Source organism: Coloeus monedula (genome assembly GCF_965178545.1).
Source record: "Coloeus monedula genome assembly, chromosome: 4".
In the NCBI taxonomy this organism is placed as follows: domain Eukaryota; kingdom Metazoa; phylum Chordata; class Aves; order Passeriformes; family Corvidae; genus Coloeus; species Coloeus monedula.
The window spans coordinates 46,884,626-46,893,907 of record NC_138784.1 but is presented as its reverse complement, the minus strand read 5'-3'; positions in this window follow the sequence as shown (position 1 = coordinate 46,893,907).

The following is a 9,282-nucleotide window of genomic DNA, read 5'->3' as shown; positions in this document are numbered from 1 at the left end:
AGTACTGTCATGCAAATTGTTACACTCCAGTAGAATGATCTGTCTGTAGCCGAGATAAGCAGCTCCACATTAATGTAGGGATCCAATGCAGAGATCTTACCACGAAGAGCTAACAAAGAGCCCTGGAAAAGTCCTTCTGCCTCAGACGCTCTGGGTAACCAGGGATAGGTCAGAGAGATCCATGGAAGTGTGCATGCACGTGTGTGCCTGTATGTGCAGCCTCTACTGGAATCTGATTTCTATGAACTGTATCAATCTGATGTTCTAGGAATAAGGAATGCATATCAAATTATTTTATAGCAAGGATGTACCAATGTGCTTTATAAAACACAGAACATCAGGAATGTGACACAATCTTCAGTTTCTCCTCCGTATGTATATTGATGGAAAGCAGCAATTCTTTTGACTCAACACCTTGTTCCAGGGCACTTTGTGCCTACATGGGTCTCTGATAATCTTTGTGGTTAGACTCTGTGGCATGCAAAATCAAATGCCCTTCCCACACACATACTTTATGAGAATTTGTCTGGCTGGCTCTGATTTTACCTCAATATTCCTTCACAGCCACATGATGGTCTTCCAACAAGAACTTCAGCACAATATGCTATTTTATGCTTTACTCAATTGTTAAAAATATGACAGGCTGGAAATCTCCTAATGCCTAAAAGCAATCTAAATCCTGGAATCAAATTTCTTGTGATGGTCTTACCTTGGATGGACAATTATGCTGATAATAAACTGAAGTATTCTTTTCTGTTCTACCTGCACAAATTTCTGTCTGAAAACAGGAGTGTTATAAGGCACAGAAAATTGTTCATATATTACAGTGAAGAACATAAAAGAGGCTAGTAAATACCAGTGACAGCTGAAGTTCTGACAGTTGAAATGCTAATTGCTTCTTTTCACATATCGTTTCGCAGCATTATAAAATTGGAAGAAAATGATGTTAAAAAGCAAACACTATATGTGACAAAGCAAAGACCTTTGATATAGTATTTTTATAATTGTTTCCTCATGTTAACTTAAGAGACCACAGCACAAAACATAGTTGTACCACACAGTAAGGGATTTACCTTCTACATCTGCATTGCTTTAATACATGGGGCAGGAGGGAGAAGTTTTCAAGGATGAAAAGTTTTCACATTCACCTGATTCTCATTTTTCAGTTCATTAGGACTTTTTAAATTCTGAACAGAGCACCACATTTTACTGCATTTTAGGAATAGCACTTCATCTGTTTGCTCAACTAAGCCTTAAAAGCACTAAAGATGGACCTGTCCTTTGAAGATAACAAATCACTTCACAGTTCCTGAACAGCTTCAGCATCAAAAAGGTCCTCAGGGAAAAAGTATCAGCTGTAGGCCAGCTGCTTTGCCAAAGACAATATACCAGCCTTCTGCAAGCCTATTTTTCTTCTGTTTGCTAAGGTCTTTGTTGGGTAAATTCAAGTAGGACAAGCTCTGGGTGCGACTGGGTCTCTTTTTGCTGTCTGACACTCTTGAGCCCGTATTGGAGAGCTCTCAAGAGTTGAAGGGCTGAGCTCAATCAAAAAATGAGGCAGTGGCTTTCTGAACCTATGTCCCTACAGTGAAACGGAACCTCTGCCCTGCAGTTTTACTTCACACAGCTCTTTCTGTACCAGCAAGATGGGAGAGAAATGCCAGCACAGCTATGCAAAGCTGAATGGCCAGTCCCCAGGGCAGGGATGGGCACTGAAGGACCATGACAGGTCCTCTGACTGGATTGATTAACATTAAAAGGTCACAGTTCTGGCTTAGTGGGGCACAAGTTATTTGCTGCATAGGATGGTTCTCAGCATCAGAGAGAGGAATGGCTTCAAATAAAAGGTGAAATTAAGAACTCAGGGTAAAATAAAAGAGTAAAATAACATTAAAATGCATGACATGGAGAGAAGGGGAAAGGTTGATATATAATGCTTTTCTCCTATTTACTGATTAAAAAATACTAAAAACCCAGCTATAAATTAATAGCAGAACACAATCTTTGGCTTCTTTTGGAAACAAGGAGTATAAAATAAAATGTTTGCATACTATAATCACACTGAGTCTGCTGTGAGAGGGACCCAAATCATGCTTTTTCTCCATTAGACTGTCTTTTATTTTAAACTGCCCTTTAATCAGCATGTTCTTTGACAGCCCACACCCCACTGTACTATATATTCCCTGAAGTATCTCAGCTGGCTCCTGCCAGTCAAACTGATGAGGATCTCCACCCAGCTTTTAAGAGAACTGCTATTTCAGAAACTGACTGGTTTCCTTCTTTCAAGCAGATGCAATAGGTGAGTACAAGTCACACTCTGAATGGATACACTGAAAATATGCTGAGAAATATTGAGTGAAATGGGATGATGACAATTTACACAGATACAGTTTCTTATCTCTTACTGACTTTCTCCTCCTGTATTATTCATTTCCCAGTATCGTTCTTTTTACAAGCACTGTTTCCTTCACAGATCATCTCTCTCTCTCCATTCCTGCCTTTCCCAACACCACTCCACAGAGTATCAATCTCATCAATAATCTCTTCTCATATAGCAGTCATCCCATCCTCCAAAATCATCTCTCTTTCACACTTCTCTTAAAACAGTTGTTGAAAGCATCCAGCCCAAAGGTTTCTTTTTAGCCAGAAAATTTTCCTTGCTCTACACATCCCAAGATGTATTTCCCTAGCTTTGCAGTGAGAAGCTCTCTGAGTAAAGGAGAGGTAGAGGACTCTTGATCTTTAAGAGAGCTTTATAATTTGATGGAGCATATTGTTTTTTTCTCTTCAGAAAACCAAATAGACAAGAGTTCATTCACAGTAACATTATATCATACGCAATTCTGGGACAATAAGCAAATGATGGGCTGCTTAAGGCATTACTAAAATGTCTGAGTGTGTGTTTATGTGAAAATGTTGTGAAACAGAAAACTACTCTTTGCCTTGGACATTCTGGTAGGAGATAAGTACTATCTATATCAGGTGTCTAGCCAAGATTTCAGGCTTGTGGACAGTGTGAGATGGTGAACTCTGCCATGTAGCTTTTCAGGATTTTTTAAAGTAACACAGTTTAATAACTTGTCAACCATTTAGCTAAAAAGCATTATTTGCAAGGAGTAAAAGAAGGTGGCTTACAAAGGAAGTGTTGGGATTAATTATATGGTCTGGTTGCAGTGCATATCATAATCGATGCATGTTAAAACTTGAGTTTGAAGGAGAAACTCTCTTGTCTGTCAGGCAGCCATGCCATGGCCAGAGCTTGTTCCACTGCCCCAGACATGTACAGGGTGGCCAGGGGGCACTGGGCCAGGCCCAGCCCCAGGCAGCAGGCAGAACACCACGGGCAGGAGAGGGGGAATCTGGCACAAGGAGCATCAGGACTAATCAGGGTCGCAGGTGCCTTCAGGACCCAGAGAAATTCAGTGCAGAATCTGAAGCACATTCTGACTCCTAGAAGAAAGACTCCATGTCTCCTTCCTGAAATTCCTTTCCTGCAGGAAAAAACCCATGCTTTTTAAGCCGCCTTTGTGGGATAGCTGTCATCTGAGCTATGTATCCCAGGGAAGTGGGATAAAAACCGAAGACCAAACGTGCCTGCCTTAATGCAGCATCTGATGTATCCACTAGCAGGTTAGGGTGAAGGTAGGTATTGCATTCCCCAATCATTTTAACCTGTGCTGGGGGTGGATGGAAGGTGTGCACATCACTCCAAGGAGCAACTTTAATATTGTCCCTGCTCGGCTCCTTGGGGCACCGCGTGCCCCCACAGACGCACGGGTGGGTTCAGTGTTACAGTCGGTAGCAAAGAGCCGAGAAGGGCATTTGTGTGCGTTCCAGCAGGAGCATTTATTGCTGCTACACTGTCAAAGGGCGCAGAGGCAAATATGAACAAGAGCCTGAAACTCAAGAGTTTTATCTGGGGGTGGGGAAAAGGCAGGAACGGGGAACGGGGACCAATGGGGAAGCTCTGGGGGAGTGACGACGGGTAGAGGCCAACAGCCAACCGGGGAATCCAAACTGGGATAGATTAACAAAACAGAACATGGCAGCCTGGGGGAAGCCTTTCTCTCGCCATGACTGCTAATTCTCTGGCACCAGAGATTGTCTTACCAGGAACTCTCTCTGTCCCTTGTGCCATAGGCCAATCGGCCACCACACAACTTCATGTGTTTTGGCAAGTTTTATCAGACCTTTAGGAGCAAAATAAGGATTAAATAAAATACATCCTTAACTATATCCAGTTCTAGAACACTCATCTCCAAAAGGGTATATTAAAAACCAGTAAAAGCTAACAGAAGGACAACAAACATTGTAAGTGTGGAATAGCCTCCACAGGAGCAGAGACTGCACAGCTGCACAGTTGTGCTAAGCACCTCATTTAGGAGATACATTTGGGAAGCATACAAATATGTATCCATATACATATGGCTGGATACCAAGGGGGTGGATAGGGATGAGCTCCTTACCGTCCCTTGAACTGAAATGTAGGAGCCAAGGATGATCAAATGAAGTCAGAAGGAACAAGTTTAAAAAACAAAAAAGTAGAACTTAATACAATAGGTAGCAAACATGTAACCCCGGGAAGAGGTTGAACATAGTCAAGGGAAGATAAGAAATACTTGGGAAAGAAATGCATTAAGAGTTATTAAATAACACCACTCAGGATCAGGAAATCACCTGAACTTAAAATAGTTAGAGGATAAATATCATGCATAGCTTTGACCTTTCCTACATGTCCACTTAAAGGAATCACAGGCTAAGGTACAAGACTGAGCTTTGACCCAAAACGTTGGTGTTGTAGAGCACTAAATCCAAATTTAGTTTAATTCTGTGTGTTTGTTTCTAAATAACATCAACACAAAATCACGAAATGATTCTTGTTGTACTTTCAATAGTGAATGGTTTGGACACATACTGTTGGAGTTCTTTGTATGCAGAGTTCTGAAACTTTGCTTATGAGCTCAACACATCTTATGAAATTCAGTAGAGATGTGAAGGTAAAAAGACACGTGCCTTTTGCTGGGTGTGGGAGAGGGTTTTTTAGTGCAGGAACATTCTGGAAGACAGAACCAATTTTTTTAAATCACTTATTTCTAAAGCTAATTAAAAACCTTACTGTTCTGAGCAGGGAGAAGCACTTTTAGATTAGCTGAAAATACATTTAAACTGCTGTAATATAAAAGATTGACTTCTGCTAAGCAGAATAAAGTAGCTTCAGATGAAGCTACTGAACATCTGACTTCATTGATTCTGCCTTCCTTGCAAACACAACATTCCCAGACAATGTCTGCATGAGAAAGCTTTTTGGTGTGACAGAAACAGATGAACATACTGGAGCATTGAAATCCCTGGACCTACACAACATTTGGTTCAGTGGTTTTACTCTGGACTAAATGTTGGCCAGGGTCCTCAACAGAACATACACATGCGTAGGATTTGAGACTCTCCAAATGACCAAGCTCTCATTTGAATCCCTGTTTCTCCATCTGGACATGAATATGCTTGGCTGGCAGCTGGAGCTCACCTTCTGGTTTTATTTCCTCCAGAAGAAATCTAGATCTGAACCAATGCACTGCAAGGCATGGCCTTAGACTGAAAGAAAGGAAAGTGTTAATAGTTTCTCAGCTTGTTTCCTTGAGTACCTACTATGGGCAGAAGTTCTGCAAGAGAAAGGAGGTTTGTGCTCATCAGCAGGGTGTGGGAGGTCAAATCCCCAGCTGACAGGAACTGGTACTAGGAGAGGCGTTAATGGAGTTTTAATGAGTGAGCTGGGCCAATAATCACACATCTACCTGGCTTCCTAACTGCCTTCATGATAGGAATGTAATTTTGAGCCATCTCCTTCTGAAAGATCTGAAAATTTGTACATTCTTATTGAGGTTCATAGTAGTTGTCAAATCTGTAGGGAAAGAAAAGTAACAGGATTTCACAGATTAAGAACATTTGCATTTCTCCCATTCAAATGCCCAATTATCTATCATATGTGCTGAAAAAATCAACTGGTCACTGAACTTAAAACCCCTTTTGTTAGGAACAGAATCAGGAACCCCTCTTCATTAGTACTAGCAAATTGCTTTAAGGATTATCAGAAAAGGATGGTAGCAACAGAAATGCTTAGTAAAATGAGAGATGACTAACACATTAATCTTTTCCTTAAATTCAGATCAGTGCATAATGATAATCTTCTTTTTTAAAGGCAGGGGTGCAGATGTTTTGCTTATAAAGATTTTACTTAGGAGGCTGAGTATTGCACTCATACAAAACTCTCTGAATTCAGCTGTTGATGTACACAACCCTGCAAAATAGCTGCTAGGATTAAGAGAATGAATTACAAATAAATAAAATAAAGTAAGAAGGATGTTTATCACATAAACACTCTAACAGCTAACCTGACTTTTCCCTGGTAGAACATTTGTACTCTAGGAATTTAACCTATAGACACACATAATTAGCTCTTTCACCTTAAAGTTGCTGAAAGAATGATTTGCTTAAGAAGATTAGGGTTTTTTAGTGTTCAATAGAAGTACTGACAAACGAGCCTAAAATGATTATAAGGGAACTCTTTTAACACAATCTTCTGATCTTTTATTTTGAAATAGCCTTTCAGTCAAAAACCTTTTAGTCTGACCTTTTGAATTTTTTCAAATCAATGCTCAACTTTTAATACCTTCTGTATACAAATCGTGTATGTGATGAGGTGGTTTTCAAGGCTCTTTTCATCCACATGGACGATGACCACAATAGTCTCCTTATATAGAACTTTAGTGCTACTTTATTTCTTCTGCTCATTGTAACTGCATGCAGCTTCCTGTCTGCACTGCAGTACTTCACCATGCCTGTGCTGACAGGACAACTCTTTTTGAACTGTGCTGTACCAAAATCACTTGAGTTAAAAATAATTTTCCAGAAGGGGGGAATTTTAAGGGCAGGTGTAAGACAGAAGAGGTGATACTAAAAAGGAAAGATGGAAGAAAGCTGTCTCAGTTGGGTCATAGCTGGGAAATGGATTTTTCCATAATTTTCCCTGTATACCATAAACTTGAGGTGTGGAGTAAGCACTGTAATAGAGTAAGCATTGTAAGACACCTGCAGTGGCTCTGTGGCTATTGTTTGCATGACAGTCTATTTCCTCATATAAAAGCTAAGGATTGAATACTGGATTACTGATACAGACTTACAGACTAATCATCTTTTTTAAGGTATAGAATTATCTGGATCCTTCATTGCTAAACAGTTTTATACAAACATTGAAATTATGCGAGCTTTATTTCTATTTTTCCTATTCCTATAATTCTCAAGCTTGGGAAATTTATCCTAGTTAGCTGTTAGCATCATCTGAAAAACTGATGCCACAAACAGAAACCAATTAATATTATTAATTCTTGCTCAGTAAGAGTAGACTTCCCCACTGTAGCTTTAAGTTATGCTGCCATCTACAGATTGAATAAGCACTTGCAATACTCTGCTAAAGATACAGGCAATCCAGGTTGGAAGAGGTCTCAGGCCCCTAGTTCAACACAAAACAATGATAATAATAACAATAATAAAAAAGGAAAAATAATGTGATGCTCCATGCAATTGCTCACCACCCTCTGTTTGATTCCAGACCTCCCCTCCTGAACACAGATCGGCTCCCCTCAGTTTATATACTGGGCATGATATTCTGTGGTGTGGAATATCCCTTTGTTCATTTGGGGTCACCTGTCCCAGCTATGCTCTCTTCCAGTTTCCTTTGTGTACCTCCTCACTGGCAGAGCATGAGACAAGAAAAAAGCCCTTGACTCAGGATAAACACAACTTGGCAAAAAACCAAATCGTCAGTGTGTTATCAATACCATTCTCATTCTGAATCCAAAATACAGCGCTGTAACAGCTACTGGGAAGAAATTAACTTTACCCTAGCTGAAACCAGGAGGGTTGCTAAAAGCTTTATCCCATTTGTTCTTACAAACCTTCTCAGATGGAGGCTGCACTGCCTCTAGGTAACCTGTTCCACTGCCTGACTGTCATCGCAGGTAAAAAGTTCTTCCTTTCAACCATTCTATATCTCATTACAATTAGGCTCGTTGTCTCTCTTTCTCCTGCCCCACACACTATGAAGATCCTGGCTCTGCCTTCTTGCTAACCTCCTCATAGGTACTGGTGAAATGCTGTTGATTCACCCCCAAACTATGTCTTCTCCAAGTTGATGAAGCCCAGGTCCTTCAGCATCTCCTCAAATGACAAGGGCTTCAGTGCACTAAGAGCTCAGGGGCCCTTTGCTGAACTTGGTCCAGTTCTTGTATGTTTTTCTTGTGCTGGGGACCAAAACTGATTGTAAAAGTTAAATGTGGTTAAACAAGTGCTGAAAATTTGGATGTAATACCTTCCCGTGATCTATTGGTTGTGTCCCTACTACCCTGTTCCAGGAGGCTGTTGGCCATTCTCGCTGCCAAGGAACAGAGCTGAACAGGGCCCATGTTCAGCTGCCCACCAGGTCCCTGGGGCCACTCCTGCAGAGCTGCTCTGCAGGCTGGGCTGCTGCATTGGCACTTCCTTCCCACAGGCAGCACTTTGCACTTGTCCTTGTTGAGTGTCATACAATTCCTGTTGGCCTCTTCCTTCAGCATGTCTAGGCTGCCCTGAACAGCAGCCTGACCCTCTAGAATATCATCCATTTGTTCCCTTTATTTGGTGTAATCTGCAGATTCAATGAAGGCGAATTCCATCCACTCCTCCAGACTACTGACAAAGACATGAAGCAGGATGGGGCCCAGAAGACACCCCAGTGACACTTACCCCTGGGAAGGTGTGACCCATTAACCACTCCTCTCTGAGCCTCATCATCCAATCACATTTTCACTCATCTGGTTGTCCACCCATCCAAACACCATTGTACTAACTTGGTTTCACAAATACTGTGGTACTGTGGCAAACAGACAAGGTAAATGATGGTTTTTTGTTCTCCCCTTTTTCACAAATCCACTCATTTTATCACAGTTAACTGCCTTTTATTTTCTTAATCAAGAAGAAAATAAACAAGTTTTTTTTCCAAAGTTGGTTAATATTTTTTTGTGCTACCATAAGGCTTCACAGTAACAGGAACAGGGTCTGCATCCTGTAAACAATGTTACATGGTTTTGGTTTTATTATAAATGTTTTTTCAGTGATGTCAAGTACTCGCCTGATCTCGCAGAGCTTATTGAAATAGGCACTACCAGTTATGCACTCCTGAATCCTGGAATCGTCAGCATTAACTTAATTTGGGGCATTCATCGGATGTCTGATAAAGCAACAGACAAC